Here is an 18,636-nt window from a genome sequence, read left to right on the forward strand (position 1 = left end):
TTTAAAGAGTTAATACCTATTTTTCTCAAACTATTCCAAATACATTTTACCATGCCAACATTATTCTGATATCAACCATAGACAAAGATTTTAAAAAATGCAAACCGCAGGCTAGTATCTCTGATAAACATAGATACAAAAATCAACGAATCATTAGCAAACTGCATTTAACAATTCATTAAAATGATCATTTACCACAACCAAGTGGGATTTATTCCAGGGATGCAAAAATGTTTCAACATTTGCAAATTTGTGATACACTTCACAAGAAAAAAAAATATCATATGATCATCTCAATGCAGAAAAAGCATTAAACAAAATTCAAAATCCATTCATGATAACTCTTAAAGTTTGTTTAGAGGAAGTAGACCACAATGTAATAAATACCATATATTAAAAACCCACAGCTAACATCATGTTCAATGGTAAAAAGAAAAAGCTGAAAGCTTTTCCTTTAAGATCAGGCACAAGACAAGGATGTCCACTCTTACCACTTGTATTCTACATAGGGCAGGAATTTCTTTGACATCAGGTGTTACATTTTCTAGATATATCTTTTCAGGCATGGGAAACAGAAGCAAAAATAAACTATTAGGATTCACAAAACAAAAACAAAAACTCCACACCTTTTGCACAGATAAAGAAATTATCAAGTGAAAGGGCAACCTCCCAAATGGGAGAAGTTATTCACAAATGATATACCTGATAAGGGATTAATACCCAAAATATATAAAGAAGTTATAGAACTCAATATAAAAAAAAACAATCCAATTAAAAAATGGGCAGAGTATGTGAACAGACATTTTACCAAAGAAGAAATACAGATGGCTAACAGACACATGAAAAGAGGCTAAACAGGACAAATCATCAGAAAAATCCAAATCAAAACCACAATAAACTATTACTATAAATCTGTCAGAATGGTTAGAATCCAAAGACAAGACATATCAAGTGCTGGTGAAGATATTGAGAAAAAGGACCCTTGTGCACTGTTGAGAAGAATGCAAATTGGTCTAACTACTCTGGACAAAAGTATGGATGTTCCTCAAAAAATTAAACATAGAAATACCATATGACTCACTAATTCTACTGGGTATTTATCCAAAGAACATAAGACCACTAAGTTGAAAAGTATATGCAGCTTCATGTTTATTACATTATTTGCAATAGACAAGATATGAAAGCAACTCAAGCTTCCATCAAGACATGAATAAAAAGTGATGTGTGTACATATGTATATGTATATGCATGTACACACACACACACACACACACACACACACAAGAATATTACTCAGCCCTAAAAAAAAGGATGAGATCTTGTCATTTGCAACAGCATGGATGGACATAGGGGATATTATGCTGAGTGAAATAAGCCAAAGAAAGATAAATGCCATAGGATTTCACTTGTATGTGGAATCTAAAAAAAATATAAAAATAAATAAAAAGCAGAACTAGATCCATAAATATAGAGAACTAATGGTTGCCAGAGGGGAGTGGTATAGGGAATGATCAAAATAGGTGAAGGGGAGTGGGTGATACAGACTTCCAGTTAAATAATTAATAAATCTCTGGAATAAAAGGTACAACATGGGGGAATATAGTCAATGGAATGTATTCACATTTTATGGAGACTGATGATAGTTACATTTGAGGCAAGCATAGCATAATGTTTAAACTCATTAAATCCCTATACTTAACACCTAAAATTAATGTATCATTGTGTGTCAATTACATTAAAAGTTTTCTTAAAAAATAAAATTAGCCAGTTACAGAAATAGAAAAATGAAAAAGTGTGAATAAAGCATACAGGACCTATGAGATAATTTTAGTTGAATGAATATACACATTATAGGAGTCCCATATGAAGAATAGAGGGAGAAAAAGGGCATAGAGATTGTATATAGAAATAGTGACTGAAAACTTCCCAAATCTTAGGGATATTGACATCCATATTCATGAAGCTCAAAAGACCCAAGCAAGATCAACCCAAAGAAAATTATCACAAAACAAAAAGTCAAAGTCATAGAGAACATTGAAAGCAGCAAGAGGAAAGGTACTTACCACATACAAGGGAATCCCCATAAGGCTATAAATAGATTTCTCAACAGAAATTACAGACTAACAGGAGTTGAATGGTATATTCTAAGTGCTGAAAGAAAATAACTGCTAAATAAGAATACTATATGTGGCAAAGCCATCTTTTAGCAAAGCATGGGCAACAAAAGCAAAATAATAGACAAGTGGAAGAGAATCAAACTAAAAATCTCTGCACAGCAAAAGGAACAACCAACAAAATGATAAGGCAATCCAGAGTATGGTGGAAAATATTTGCAAGCCATACTTCTGATAAGGGGTAATATCTAAAATACATAAGCAACTCATAACTCCATGATAAGGAAAAAAAAACTTACCTGATTAATAATGGGCAAAATAGGGTGAAATTATACCCACAAAGATGATGTTATTGGAAGGTGGGATATTACAAGATGGACAAGAGTGTAGATGTTCCTCAAAATTAAAAATAGAACTACTCTATCATTCAGCAATTCTTCTTCTGGGTATATATACAAAGGAAATGAAACCATTATCTCAAACAGATATCTATACACTTCCATGTTTATTTTCAGCATTATTCATAATAGCCAATATAATGATTGAACCTAGGTATTCATCAGTGAATGAATGGATATAGAAATATATACCCCATACATATATATGTAGTGGAATATTATTCAGTCAAAAGCAACTTAGATGAAGCTGGAGGATTATGGTAAGTTAAATAAGCCAGATATAGAGACACAAATATTGTAGGGTTTCACTTATATGTGGAGTTTTTAAAAAGTCACACTCAAAAAAGCTGAGAGTACAATGGTGATTAAGAGGTGCTAGATTGTGGGAGAAATGGGAAGAGGTTGGTCAAAGAATATCAGATTTTATTTGTAAGCTGAAAAAGTTCTGGATATATAATCTACAGCATAATCACTATAGTTAATAATACTGTACTATATACTCGATATTTGGAGAGTAAATATTAAGTGTTCTCCCCATGCAGACATAAGTAGTAACCATGCTAGGTGATGAATGTGCTAATTAGCTTGATTATGGTTATTTCACAATGTGTGTGTGACTGTGTGTATAATCATTATATTGTACATTGAATTTTATACGTCAATTGAACCTTGGTAAAGATAGAAAAAAGAAATAAAAAACATACAAAAAAAGTAAAGGAAAATGAGATTTCAGCAAAACAGAATCAGTTATATAGTCCACAAGTGAAATCACTTAAATTGTGCTATTTGAAACATACTTGATTTTGTCATAGAGAATAATTCTGAATGTTAAATACAATGGATAGATTTTATTTGATCTTTTTTTTATTTTACCTTATTTTGCTTTAATTGGTTGTTTTAATTTTATTGTTTTTATTATTCAAAATTGTTTTTACTTTATTTTTACCAAGTAATGAAGAGTAAATATTATTCTTATTATTTTTAATTGAGGACAAGTTATATATGAAAATATACAGCATACATACATACCATTAATGAGATCATAAATTCTTGCAACTGTCTCAGTTTGTTACATTTGTCCCACTCTAATTGTTAGCTGTGCCCTCTCTGTCTCTCAAAAGTAACATGTTTGGAAAATGAAAACATTTTTTCAACAACAAAGTATAACATTCATTGCAAATAAACTTGATGATGACTTAATCTGGCCATTTGTAGCAACGTGGATGGAACTGGAGAGTGTTAATGCTAAGTGAAATAAGTCAGACAGAGAAAGACAGATACCATGTTTTCACTCATATGTGGATCCTGAGAAACTCAACAGAAGACCAGGGGGGAGGGGGGAGGGGGGAGGGGAGAGGGGGGAAAAAAAAGTTACAGAGAGGGAAGGAGGCAAACCAAAAGAGACTCTTAAATACTGAGAACAAACTGAGGATTGATGGGGGTTGGGGAAGAGGGGAAAGTGGATGATGGGCACTGAGGAAGGAACCTGTTGGGATGAGTACCAGGTGTTGTATGTTGACAATAAATTACATATAAAAAAATTAATGAAATATTGGAAAATTAAATACTATTTTCTTTTTTCTTAATTTAATGTCAAAATAAAACATGCAAAAATTGAAACCGGTCTCCTTTTTTACACCCTAAATAAAAATAAAATTGATTAAATATCTAAATATGAGTCATGGAAACATAAACTCCTATAAGAAAACATAAGTAGTAATTTCTCTGATATCAGCTACAGAAACATTTTTCTAGATAGGTCTCTTGAAGCAACGGAAACAAAATCAAAATTAAAGTATTGAGACTGCATCAAAATAAGAAAAAAAAAAGCTTTTGCACAGTGAAGAAAATCAACAAAAAAAAGACAACCTACTAAATAGAAGATATCATGAATTATGTATCTGATAAAAGGTAATATTCAAAATATATAAATAACTTATATAACAACACCAAAAAAACCCCACCCCACAAAAATTAATTTAAAAATGGGCAAAGGATATGAAAACACATTTTATGAAGACGTAGAGATGGTCAACAGATACATGAAAAGAGTCTCGACATCACTAACCGTTAAGAAAAAGCAAATCAAAATCACAATGAAGTATGATCTCACACCAGTCAGAATGGCTAAAATCAAAACCACAAGAAATAACATGTATTGCTGAGGATGTGGAAGAAAGAGAACACATATGCACTGTTGGTGGGGATGCAAATTGCCATTAGTATTGTGGACAGAAGTATGGATGTTTCTAAAAATTTAAAAATAGATATATGATCCAATAATTCCATTATTGGGTATTTATACAAAGATGATAAAAACACTAATTTGAAAAGATATATGCACCCCTATGCTATTGCAGCATTATTTATAATAGCCAAGATATGCAAGTAACCCAAGTGTCCATTGATACATGAATGGATAAAGAAGTAATGCACATGCACACACGCACACAAACATGCACACACACATACATACACACTGGAATATTACTCAGCCATAAAAAATGAGAACTTGCCATTGGCAACAACATACATGAACACAATATGTATAACGCTAAGTGAAACAAGTCAGACAAAGACAAATACCATATGATTTCACTCATATTTGGAATTTAAAAAAGAAAACAAACCAACAAAGAAAAAAGACAAACACACTCTTAAATGATGGGAGATGGGGGTGGTAAATGGGTGAAATAAAGGGGATTAAGAATGGTCTTATTATGAATGGCTGCAAATATGGTGGAGTAGGAGAACCCTAAGCCTGCCTTTTCCCATGGATACAACTAGATTACACTCAGCATCAGTGTAAATAATCCAGAAAACAACCCAAAGCCTGACAAAACAACTCCATAACTACAGGTAGAGAAGAGGCCACATTGAAGAAGTTAGAAAGGGTGAGAACACAATTTGGGAGCCAATCAGACCAGGGACATCCACAGTCAGGAGTTAAGGAGGTTACAGAGAAAGACGAAAATCACACTATCACATTGGGGAGACCACATGGGGAAACAAATCCTCATAACATTTGGCTTTGAAATCGAGACAGGCCAGATTTCATGAGTTCTTAAATCGGAGGTACTTCAAGCCTGGAATTTTAAAAATCTGGGGGCTCAGCTCTGGGAGAGCCCAGAGGACATTAGGAAGCTGATTCCTTGACTTTAAGGAGTTGGCATAACAAACAGCATGTGAAGATATAGCACAGAAACAGCAGTTTAAACAATGCCTGGAAAATATGGGAATGAGGGTTATTTACTCATCTTAGAGCATGGCCTGGAGAGGCAGAGATCATGGGGAGACCCCTCCAAAAACAAAGGAGTTGGCAGGTACCATTTCCCTCTCCTATCCCCACAGCATAAACACAGGTCTTCTTGTGGAAAGCAGAGCAGCCTTGACACTCACTCCTGAACTTGCTTACTCCAAGCCTTGTCCACTCCTCCAACCCCCATAGTTATTTCAGAATATCTGACCTTACCAGTCATGTTTGCCTCAGTCCAGTGCTTTATATACATATCCCAGAAAAACAGTGTAAACCAAACACCTCATCTCCCATTTTACTGGGCTTCAGTTATGGCAGCAGTGGTGGCAGTAGTGATATATCTCAAGGAGATGAGTGCATACCTTGTTAAATGCACCCCACCCAGCCAGGGACCAAACACTGCTCAAAACAGGCAAAGCGAGCTTTTTCAGATAATAGGACTAAAGGAAAAGCAGCTAGGACTTAACAACAGAACACATGAAACATACATAGGAGATGCTTCCTGAGGTACCAGGCCCTGAAAAACAGGGGAAATGACACTGCAGGTCACTACAGGACCTCTTCATGGTAAAGCCATTATCCTCAGGAGCAGGAGTTATATCTGACTTTTTAAAATGTTTATTATTTTTGAGAGAGCGAAAGAGTGAGTGAGTGAGCACAGTGGGGGAGGAGCAGACAGAGAGGGAGACGGAAGATCTGAAGCAGGCTCTGTGCTGACAGCAAAGAGTCCAACCATGAGATCATGACCTGAGCCAAGCTGGATGCTTAACCGACTCAGCCGCCCAGGCACCCCTCTAGCTAACTTTCTTAACACACAGAAACAGATACAGAAAGTTAGACAAAAGGAGAAGAGAGAGGAATATGTCCCTAATGAATAAATAGGACCAAATCATAGCAAGAGACCTAAACAAAACAGAGATAAGTAATACGCTTGATAGGTAATTTGAATTGATGATCATAAAGATATTCACTGGCTTTAAAGAAAGAATGGAAGACATCAGTGAGACCCTTAACAAAGAGATAAAAAAGAACCAATCAGAGAAAACACAATAAATTAAAAATGCATGTAAAGGAATAAATATCAGGCTAGAGGAAGCAGAAGAATGAATTGATGGCCTGGGAGTCAGAGTAATGGATTGTAATCAAGCTGAGCAAATGACTGAGAAAATAATTTGGCAAAATGAGAATAGACTAAGAGAGCTCCTAGATTTCATCAAGCATAATAAAATTCACACTATAAGGAAAGAAGAAAGAAGAAGAAGAGGAGGAGGAAGAGGAGGAGGAGGAGGAAGAAAGAGGAAGAGTAGGAAGAAGAAGAAAAAGAGGAGGAAGAAAAGGAGGAGGAGGAGGAAGACAAGGATGAAGAAGAGCCTGGGACCTACTTTGGATTCATTCTCTTTCTGTCTCTCTGTCTCTCTCTGCCCCTCCCCCACTCATGCTCTCTCTCAAAAATAAATAAACATTAAAAAATTTTTAAGGAAAAAAAAGGCAATAAAAGAATGCAGTTACAAACAAGGGTGACCCCATAAGGCTATCAGCTGATTTTTCAGCAGAAACTGCAGGCTAGAACTGTGTTGCATGATATATTCAAAGTGCTGAAAGGGCATTTTCAACAAAAAAGAATACTCTACCCAGCAAGGTTATCATTCCAAATAGGAGACAAACAAAAACTAAAGGAGTTTATGACCATTAAAACAGCACTATAATAAATATTAAAGAGGTCTCTTTAGTGTAAAGAAAAGACTATAAATGAGAATATGAAAAATAAATATATCTGTAAAAAGTCAAGGGGATTCACAAAAGAATATAGTATATGACACTATATACCTATGGTGGGGAAGGTAGTAAAACTGGGATCAAACTTAAGTAACCATCAACTTGATATAGACTGACACATGCAGAAGATTTTATATATAAGCATAATGGTGACCACAAATCAAAAACCAGTAATCGATATGCAAAGACTAAAGAGAAAGAGATCCAAATGCATTACTAAAGAAAAACAGCTAATTATAAAAGGCAGAAAGAGAAGAAAGAAACAGAAAAAATATAGAAACAACCACAAAGCAAGTAACAAAATAGCAATAAATACATATCTATCAATAATTATTTGATGGGGCGCCTGGGTGGCTCAGTCGGTTGAGCGTCAGACTTCAGTTCAGGTCATGATCTCACGGTTTGTGTGTTTGAGCCCCGTGTTGGGCTCTGTGCTGACAGCTCAGAGCCTGGAGCCTGCTTCGCATTCTGTGTCTCCCTCTCTCTCTGCCCATCTCCTACTTGCACTCTGTCTCTCCACAATAAATAAATGTTAAAAAAATCAAAAAAATAATTATTTGAACATAAATGCACTAAATGCAACAATCAAAAGACATAGGATGTCAGAGTGGATAAAAAAAACCAAGATCCATCCATATGCTACCTACAAGTAACTCGTTCCAGACATAAGCCACCTGCAGATTGAAAATTAAGGGATGGAGAAACGTTTATCATGCAAATGGTATCAGAAGAAAGTTGAGGTAGCAAAACTATATCATACAAAATAGACTTAAAAACAAAGACTGTCACAAGAGACAAAGCCACTATATAATAAAAGGGATAATCCCACAAAAAGTTATTACAATTGTATATATTTATGCACCCAACATGAAACACTCAAATATATAAAATAGTTAGTAGAAAACATGAATCAACAAATTGATAGTAATACAATAGAAGTAGGGGACTTTTACACCTTATTTATAGTAATGGACAGATAGTCCAAACAGAAGATCAAAAAAGGAGTACCTTAGAATGACACACTGGAACAGATAGACTTAACAGATATATTCAGAACATTCCATCATAAAACAATAAAATACAGTTTTTTTCAAGTGCACACGGAAAATTCTCTAGGATAGATCACATATAAGGCCACAAAACAAATCTCAACAAATTCAAAACAATAAAAATCATTTCATACATCTTTTCTGACCACACTATGAAACTAGAAATCAACCACAAGAAAAAGTCTAGAAAAGTAACATATATAAGTAGGTTAAATTATATTCTAAAAAAATACATTGAATGGGTTAACCAAGAAATAAAAGAAGAAATGGAAAATTACACAGAAACAAATGAAAATGAAAAACACAACAGTAAGAAATCTCTGGGATAAAGCAAAAGTGGTTCCAAGAGGGTAGATTATAGCAATACAGGTCTTTGTCAAGAAGCAAGAAAAAACTCAAGTGAACAACAGAATCTCAAGTGAACTTTATACTTAACAGAGCTAGAAAAAGAACAAACAAACCCAAAATTAGCAGAAGGAAGAAAATAGTAGAGGTTAGATCAGAAATAAATGACATGGAAACAAACAAAAAATAGAAGGGATCAATGAAACTAGGAGCTTGTTTTGAAATGATCAACAAAATTGATAACCCCCATTCAAACTCATCAAAAAACGATGAGTGAAATAAGAAAAATCACAAATGAGAAAGGAGAACCAACAAGAACACCACTGAAATGCAAACAGTTGTAAGAGAATATTTTGAGAAATTATATGTCAACAAATTGGACAAACTAGAATAAATGGATAAATTCCTAGAAACATATAATGTACCAAAAGTGAAGCAGAAAATCTGAACAGACTGATAACTAGCAATGAAATTGAATAAATAAATTAAAAAAAAAAAAAACTCCCAGATGGAATCAGAGACAAATTCTACCAAACATTTGAAGAGAGTTAATACCTATTCTTCTCAAACAATTACAAAAAAAAAAAAAAAAAAAAAAAATAGAAGGAAAAATTCCAAATTCATTCTATGAGATCAGCATTACTCTGATAACCAAACCACATAAAAACACTGCCAAAAAAGAGAACTACAAGTCAAATCTCTGATAAACATAGAAGCAAAATCCCTCAACAAAATACTAGCAAACTGAATCCAACAATACATTAAAAAAATCATTCACTACAATCAAGTGGTATTTACTCCTGGGTTGCAAAGGTGGTTCAATATTCACAAATCAATCAATGTTATATATCACATCAATAAAAGAAACTCTAAAAAAGATAAATTTTAGGGGCGCCTGGGTGGCGCAGTCGGTTAAGCGTCCGACTTCAGCCAGGTCACGATCTCGCGGTCCGTGAGTTCCAGCCCCGTGTCAGGCTCTGGGCTGATGGCTCAGAGCCTGGAGCCTGTTTCCGATTCTGTGTGTCTCCCTCTCTCTCTGCCCCTCCCCCGTTCATGCTCTGTCTCTCTCTGTCCCAAAAATAAATAAACGTTGAAAAAAAATTAAAAAAAAAGATACATTTTAATAGATTCATAAAAAGCATTTGACAAAGTACAACATCCATTCACAATAAAAACCCTCAACAAAGTAGGTTAAAGAGAAACTAAACATAATAAAGGCCTTGTATAAAAAGCTCACAGCAAACATCATACTCAATGGGGGAAAAACTGAGAGCTTTTCCCCTAAGGGTAGAAACAAATCAAGAATGTCCACTCTCACTACTTTTATTCAACATAGTACTGGAAGTCCTAGCAACAGCAATCAGATAATAAAAGGAAATAAAATCATCCAAATTAGTAAGGAAGAAGTAAAACTTATACAATTTGCAGATGACATTATACCATATATAGAACACCCTAAAGATGCCACCAAAAAACTACTGGAACTGATACACAAATTCATTAAAGTCACAGGATACAAAATCAATGTACAGATATATGATGAATTTCCATACACTAAAAATGAAGCATCAGAAAGGGAAATTAAGAAAACAATCCCACTTACAATTGCACCAAAAATAATAAAGTGCTTAGGAATAAGTGGTAAAAGACCTATAACTCTGAAAACTATAAAACTTTGATGAAAGAAATTAAAGACGACACAAAGAAATAGAAGGACATTTCATCCTCATGGATTGGAAGAACAAATGCCATTAAAATTGTATACTACCCAAGCAATCTACAAGTTTAATGCAATCACCACTGAAATACCAGTAGCATTTTTCACAGAACTAGACCAAACAATCCTACAAGTTGTATGGAACCTCAGAAGACCCCAAGTAGCCAGGGCAATCTTGAAAAAAAACAAAACTGGAGGTATCACAAATTCAGATTTCAAGTTATACTGCAAAGCTTAAATAATCAAAACAGTGTGGTAGCAGCACAAAAATAGACACATAGATCAATATAAAAGAATAGCAAACCCAGATATAAACCAACATATATATGGTCATTAATCTGTGAAAAAGTAGGAAAAAAATTGCAGTGGGAAAAAGACAATCTTTTCAACAAATGGTGTTGGGAAAACTGGACAGCTACATTCAAAAGAAGGAAACTAGACCACTTTCTTACACAATACACAAAAATAAACTCCATGTGGAATAATGATCTAAATGTGATACCTGAAACCATATTCCTGGAAGAGAACTCTGGCAGTAATTTCTTTGACATTGGCTGTAGCAACATTTTTTTTTATAGAGATCACCTTACACCTGTAAAAATGGCTAAGTTAAAAACATGAAAAAAACAAGCATTAGCAAGATTGTGAAGAAAAAGGAACCTTCTTGCACTTTGGTGGGGATGCAAACTGGTAAAGCCACTGTGGAAAACAGTATGGAGTTTCTTCAAAAAGTTAAAAATAGAACTACCCTATGATCCAGTAATTCCACTACTGGATATTTACCCAAAGAATATAGCACACTAATCCTAAGGGATACATGTACCCCGATGTTTATTGCAGCATTATTTATAATTGCAAAATTATGGAAAATGCCCATATCCTTCAATAGATGCTCGTATAAAGAAGATGTGGTATGGTTGTGTGTGTGTCTGTGTGTGTGTATGTGTATGCATACATCTATACACACACAATAGAATATTATTCAGCCATTAAAAAGAATGAAATCTTGCCATATGCAATGACTTGGATACAACTAGAGAGTATAATGCTGAAAAACCTAAGTTAGAGAAAAATACCCTATAATCTCACTCATATGTGGAATTTAAGAAAGAAAACAAGACAGAGAGAGAGAGAAAGAGTGAGCGAGCAGGAAACAAATTCTTAATTACAGAGAGCAATCTGATGGTTCCAGAGGGGAGGGGCTAGGGGAATGGCTAAATAGGTGATGGGGTTTAAGGAGTACACATGTCATGATGAACATGATGATGGTTATGTAGGAAAGTGTCAAATTACTATACTGTACACCTGAAACTAATAGAACACTGTATGTTATCTATTCTGGAATTAAATCAAAAGAGTACATTTATTGTGATAAGCACTGAGCAATATAAATAATTGTTGAATCATTACATGTTCATCTGAAATTAATACAATACCATATGTGAATTGTATGTCAATAACAACCAGATAAACAGTTTTGGAAGATTAAATGCTATTTTATTTTTGCTTACGTGAATGTTACAGGGGAACTTACATTGCAGATGCAACTTATTTGGTTTTATAGTTCCCAGGTGTTAAGTTTATTTTCCTTGATTTATATGATTTTAATGAAATATAAATCAGAACTATATCCATTGTGGATACCATCATACTATATCATTAAACAGACAGATGGTATGTTTCTTTTTAAACATTAGAGATAATACCCTATACACAATGGGAAACATAAGTTCAATGGCTTCATTAAAAATAATTAAAACATTAAATACAACACTGCTTAAGGGAATCAAAAGTTTTATAAATATTGTGTGCTTATTTGGCATTGTAAAACAGACTCTGAAATGAAGTTCACTCTTCAAAAGTAGTCATTGGATATATGTTTACATATTGTATAAATGTTTAATAAGTATACAAGTTCTCACTTTCAAAATGTTGAGTTTATAACTCTATAACCAATGAAGATATTAATTTCTATTCTCCATGCAGCAAACATTTGGAAAGGAAAAACTGAAGTGTGATTTTTTTCTACTCTTAGAAAAGCATTAAAAGATTTCAACTGCTAAGTTTAAATTCTTTATGTCTGAATGGTGTTGATCGTATTTTTCTGTACCAAAATCTGTAGATTTTTCAAGGAGGGCTACACTGCTCTAACTTCTCCCAGCTCACTTTTAGTTGAAAGTCTTCAAGTAAGGAAGTTATCAGCCACTCATGATGTGTCTCTAATGCCTTTGGTGGTGGGTAGTTGCTTTCTGTTGGCTACCACACCACTTTATGCCCTACATCTTGATGCTATAATCTTTTGGATCCCAAAGGGCTTGCAATGTCAAAGGAGCAAAGTCTTCTGGTTTCAAAACTCCATGCAGTTTGCAGGTTGCAGAATTCTACACAGTAGTTAGTGCACATTCCCCTGTGTGGTGCTATAAATTAAAACATGCTGTAGAGTACATCTGCAAACTTTGGAGTATAGGGAAAAAAGAAGCTTTTAAATAAGTAATAACAGTAGGTGACAACAGTATCTGAATTATACATGAGTCCTGGGTAGCTTTTCAATGGCATCAGCTTTGCTGGAAATCCAAATAGGAAGAGTTAATTTTCTTCACACTGATATTTAAAAAAAGTATAAATGATGTGTCACTTTGGTTTCCCTTCCCATGTTAGAATTTATCAGTTTGACACCTTATTTTCCTTCTAGTGACTAGTACAGTTATTCCCCATCCTGTTGCCTTTATACAGATGCAGTCTTCCATACAAGGTCTCCATTTTTTTCTAACAAGATTTTGTATTATGCTGATTTCCTAGCTATGTGGTATGTGGATGAAAAAGGACTTGGAAAGGTGGAATCTAAACTAAGATATGAAGTAAATTCAGTCTAAGCCATGAAGTGCACAAACCTGTGTCCTCGAACAGGGCAAGCAGTTCACTATCAACTGAAGGAGCGGTGTCCTCATCTTTGTTTACAAGGAAACCCACTAATGAAGAGAACCACCATTTTCTAAAAGTTCATCACCTTCACCCACCTGCCTTAAAGTCAGTTTGAGGCAGAGAGAGATAAACAGATGTAGGGGAAGTGGTGGGAGTGGGCACTTCAGAGAGAGGAGGAACGTTCTACAAAACTCAAATTGCCTTTACAACTTTCACTTCTGCTTCCATTTTTCTCAATCTTTTCTTCTGGTTATTACAATAATTAAATATTTTTTACATGATTTTCATCTCACAGTAAGGAATTTGTTTGGGATGATTTCTAAGAACCCCAGAAAACACACTAATTTATCCAAATCAAAAGAACCATCCTTATGCAACTGAATTTTCAAAATATGGCATAGAGGTATTGATTCTTTAAGAGAAACACCTGAAGGCAACATTCCTGGCTTTCCATAAATATAGTGATCCTGATGGAATTTTAGAACCCGCATTACTCATGATTATTCAAATGGTAACATCTTGATTTTAGAAAGAATAGTCCATCCAGCTAGTATTCCAAAGAGTGTACTAGAGAGACCCCCCCCTTTATTTTATAACTCAAGGTCTCTTATCTGACTGTTGTGTCATCACAAACCTTCATTTGATCTGCTCAGTTCAGGAATTTCCACACATTTGATCCTCATCACCACAAATATAACTAAGATCAAAATCTCCTCTCAACCCAGAAAAAATATTCATGAACACAAAAGAGAAAGAAAACATATTTTTTTATTCAAATAGGCATTAAACCATGTGATGTGCATCACAGGCAATCTACTAAGAGATTGCAAAAACAGAAATATTACCCTTTTATGTAGTCAGGCAGATACAACTAATAACATGTTTTCAAAATCAACAGTAACCATAACAAGTAAGAGGACTTGATATACCATTTGTCACACATAGTTTATTCTAAATTGATAACTGGGGTTATCATCTGTGCTAGCTAATTGGCTTTATCCATAGGAAATGAAAATTCTCATATTTTTATAACAGGAGGTAGTTTTGGATTCTGGATTGAGATGGCCACCAAATTTAGACTTCTTGCCTCCCACTGAAATGAAGTAATAGGAGCACAATCTCCCTGGTAATATTTTAGAGATGGTCTTCAAGTCCTTGAGAAAGTCATTCCTGGGTTGCAACACTGGTAGAAGTTTTGTGAAAATATTTACATATCAAAGAGGGCAGAGAAGGAATTTACAATTGAAATCTTTTAAAAATAAGTGCCTTAAAAGAAGAGGACAGGGAACTCTGTGGTTAGGTCTGGGTGAAAGGGAAGTCAGGGACCTAAAGTAAGGAAGAAACCTGTCTAAGTTGAGAAACATTAAAGACCTTGTGGGCATAGGCATCCTTGTACTTTAGCATCTTTTTGTGCAACCTAGGGTTATTTTCTAGGTATTTTATATTTTAGTCATTTTTTTAATAGAAATAAATTATTTTTATCCTGATTTTCAAAGTTTTCTCAAAGCAATTATAATGTTGATATGAATCTAAGCCTAATAACATAGTATCTTTACTTACTTTTTATTTTTGTTGTCACCCATTTCTTGGGCAACACCTTCCTTTAAGTAAAAGTAGGCCAGAAATTAGACTAAGATTGACCATGGGTATAGTAAAAATTGATACCCAAAAAGAGTGTCACATTTTCAAAGTAGAAATTAATAATTAAAAGTCAGAAATCACAAAAATCAATCTAGATATGTTTCATAAAGTAATTAAAGCTATCATTAAAATGTTTGTATCTCTGTTTTTCTAACCCCAAAATACCTTGCTCTTTTTCTTTTTTTTTTTTTCAACGTTTATTTATTTTTGGGACAGAGAGAGACAGAGCATGAACGGGGGAGGGGCAGAGAGAGAGGGAGACACAGAATCGGAAACAGGCTCCAGGCTCTGGGCCATCAGCCCAGAGCCTGACGTGGGGCTCGAACTCACGGACCGCGAGATCGTGACCTGGCTGAAGTCCGACGCTTAACCGACTGCGCCACCCAGGCGCCCCATCTTTTTCAATACATACTATCTAAATGTATTTTGTTCTATGGTTGAAAATAATTCAGGTAAGCCTCACTTAAGTTTATGTATTTAATAAAGGAAGTGGAGCTTAAATATTTTTATTTCTAAAATTAAAAAAAATGTTTTAAGAGAGACTGAGTTTATTTCATTGACTTAGTCGTTTTTTTTTCCCCCACAATAACTTTTAATTATTTTATTTTGAATTTAGTTTTCCTTTAAAATTCCTCACATTTGGAGTGACATCACCATGATAGTAATATAGGTTTATCTTAACTTTGTTCCCCCTCAGAACAGTTCGTGGACATGAACAGGAACATAAGGATGAGGCTAAAGCATTCCCCTGCATCAGAGAGACCAAAAAAGACTGAATTAGACACATAAGAGAAGAGTTTATACACTGACAGAATTGCCTATCACCAAGGCTGGCACAGTACTATGTCAAGAATTCATTCCTGAACCTACAGTTCCTCCAGGGTAAAAGAGACCAAGGTGGACCTCCATTTCCCTCAGCATTGTGAGTCACTTCTAGGGAGCTCACACTTTGGTCTCACCCCATAGGGATTACAATGAAATCTATAGGGTTTGACCTCAGAATCTAATTGTGATGAGGAGGTGGGAGAGACTTGCAACAACCAGCACTTTGATCTTGGCAGACCAAGTTCCTACCTGCAGTGCCCAAGCAGTAGTCCCAACCAGCAGCTTTGATTATCTGCAGAGCAAAGTCAGGGATACAGTTTGACCAGGGAACCCAGCAGTGTGCAAATATGCCTGATATGGGTTCTCAAACAAAGAGCTATTTGGCCCTGGAACCTGGTCTGTCCCTGTTTAGCAGGGAAGTTGAGTTATAACTGGCCTACTATCAGTGTAGTTTCTAGCCCCATGTAGCTAGAAAAGGTGGAAACACCCGGAATCTGCATATCTCAGAAATCCTCCAGAAGAGAGTAAGGTGGACAGAACTGGTCACCTTCAGGGCAAAGCCTGTGGCAATGTTTGTCCAGGGAACTTGGGGCATGGGCTAGTTTGATTGAATACCACACCAGGCTTGGAGATGGTTCACCCACTACACCCAGGCAGGGAAACTGATTCATAGCCCTGCCCATTTATGAGTATAGCTTTCAGCCTGCATGACCAGGCAACCTATTAAAACAAATAGGAAACTATATGACCCATTCAACACCCTTGCTCACAGTGGCACTCAAATAGAAAGCACAGTTTGTGGCTTTTTCCATGTGTGCAGCAGAACTGGTGGCCTAGTGTGGGCAGGGAATTCGGTGTACAATCTTGGATAAACAGGGCCTTCAAACAAGCTATGCAGGCCCTAGACCCCATCCTGCTGTTCTGCCAGGACAAGAAAACTAAATCCCAGCCCCATCTAATGTGAAATATAGCACCCAAATATAGACATGACCATCTGGTTAGTTTTATCATAGAACCCAGGCAACAACAGAGATGATATTATAGCTTTTCTTGGGTGGGAAACCAAGCCAGCAGTCCTATCTAACTGTCTTGTGCCAGTAGCAGCCCCCACACCCTGACCTTAGAGCTCAGTGGTCTCACCCAATTGGCCCTGAGAGCAAGCTCCACTAGCAGACATGTCTAGACACAAACTCAGCTGATTGTTATGTACTGTCTCTGCCAAAGTGAACCAGTAACATCCAACAAAGAAGGTTTACTCAAATTTTCAGATGCTGATGTAAAGAATTAAGAATAACAGAAAAATGGATAACCATGATATGACCAAAGAAACTAATAAAGCTCCAAAAGTGACCCTAAAGAAATGGAAATCTATGAATAATCAAAATATTCAGAAATATCCACATTAAGAAATTTAATAAAATAGAAGAATGCAAGGACAGAAATTAAATAATATCAGAAAAACAATCCATGAGCAAAACAAGAAGTTCAGAAAAGGAATAGAAACAATAAAAAAAAAAACCTGGAAATTTTAGAAGTAAGACATAGAATGCGCACACTGAAGAATTCAGTAGGGAGCTTGAAAGCAAGCTCAACCATACAGAAGAAAGAATCAGTCCCTGAGAGAATGAGGCATTTGAAATAATCCAGGCAGAGGAGCAAAAAGAAAAAAAAAAGAATGAAAAACAGTTAAAAGCCAAAGTACTTATAGAACATGATTAAAAAAATCCACATTATGACAATTCCAGAAGAAGGAGACCGAAGGACAAACTTACATTTAAAGCAATAATGACTGAAAATTGCCCCAACCTGGGGAAAGAAACAGAAATTCAGATACTTAAGGCCAAGGGATACAAAATACATTCAACCCTATTTTAGGTTAAACCCAAATGTGGCTATTCCATGACGACACTGTATGTTAATTAACCTGAATTTAAAGAATAATAAAAAAGCAAATGTGGCTACACAAAAGCAAAATATAATTGTCAAAAGTCACTGAAAATTTTTGAAGACAGAAGGAAAATATAGACTTAACACATAAGAAAAACTTTATAAAACGATCAGGAGAATTCTCAACAGAAATATTTCATACCAGTAAATAATAAGATGATATATTTTGGAACAAACCAAAAAAAAAAAGGTCTCACCAAGAATTCTATACCCAGCAAAACAGTCCTTCAGAAATGGAGAATAGAGTTTCCAACATGTAGAAAAGCTGAGGGAGTTCATCACCACTAGACCCACCTTATAAGAAATTCTAAAGGGAACTCTCTGAGGGGTAGTAAAATTACACTAATTTTATCATAAAAATATCAAAAGGTATGATAAAAACTCACTAATAATGGTAAATAGGAAGTCCAAGTTAGATTCTATAATATGGTAATGGTGGTGTTCAATTCAATTACAATTCCAGTTTAAAAGTCAAAAATAAATATAAATAAAGTCACATAATGATAAAGGAGTCAGTTTATCAGGAATGTATAATAATTATAAATATTTATGTACTCAGCATTAGTGTAACTCTATATATATTTATGTATGTTTATTTCTATATTATATATATATAAAGCAAAACTAACATAGTTAAAAGGCAACA

This window comes from Leopardus geoffroyi, chromosome B1 (assembly GCF_018350155.1).
Source record: "Leopardus geoffroyi isolate Oge1 chromosome B1, O.geoffroyi_Oge1_pat1.0, whole genome shotgun sequence".
Taxonomy (NCBI): Eukaryota; Metazoa; Chordata; class Mammalia; order Carnivora; family Felidae; genus Leopardus; species Leopardus geoffroyi.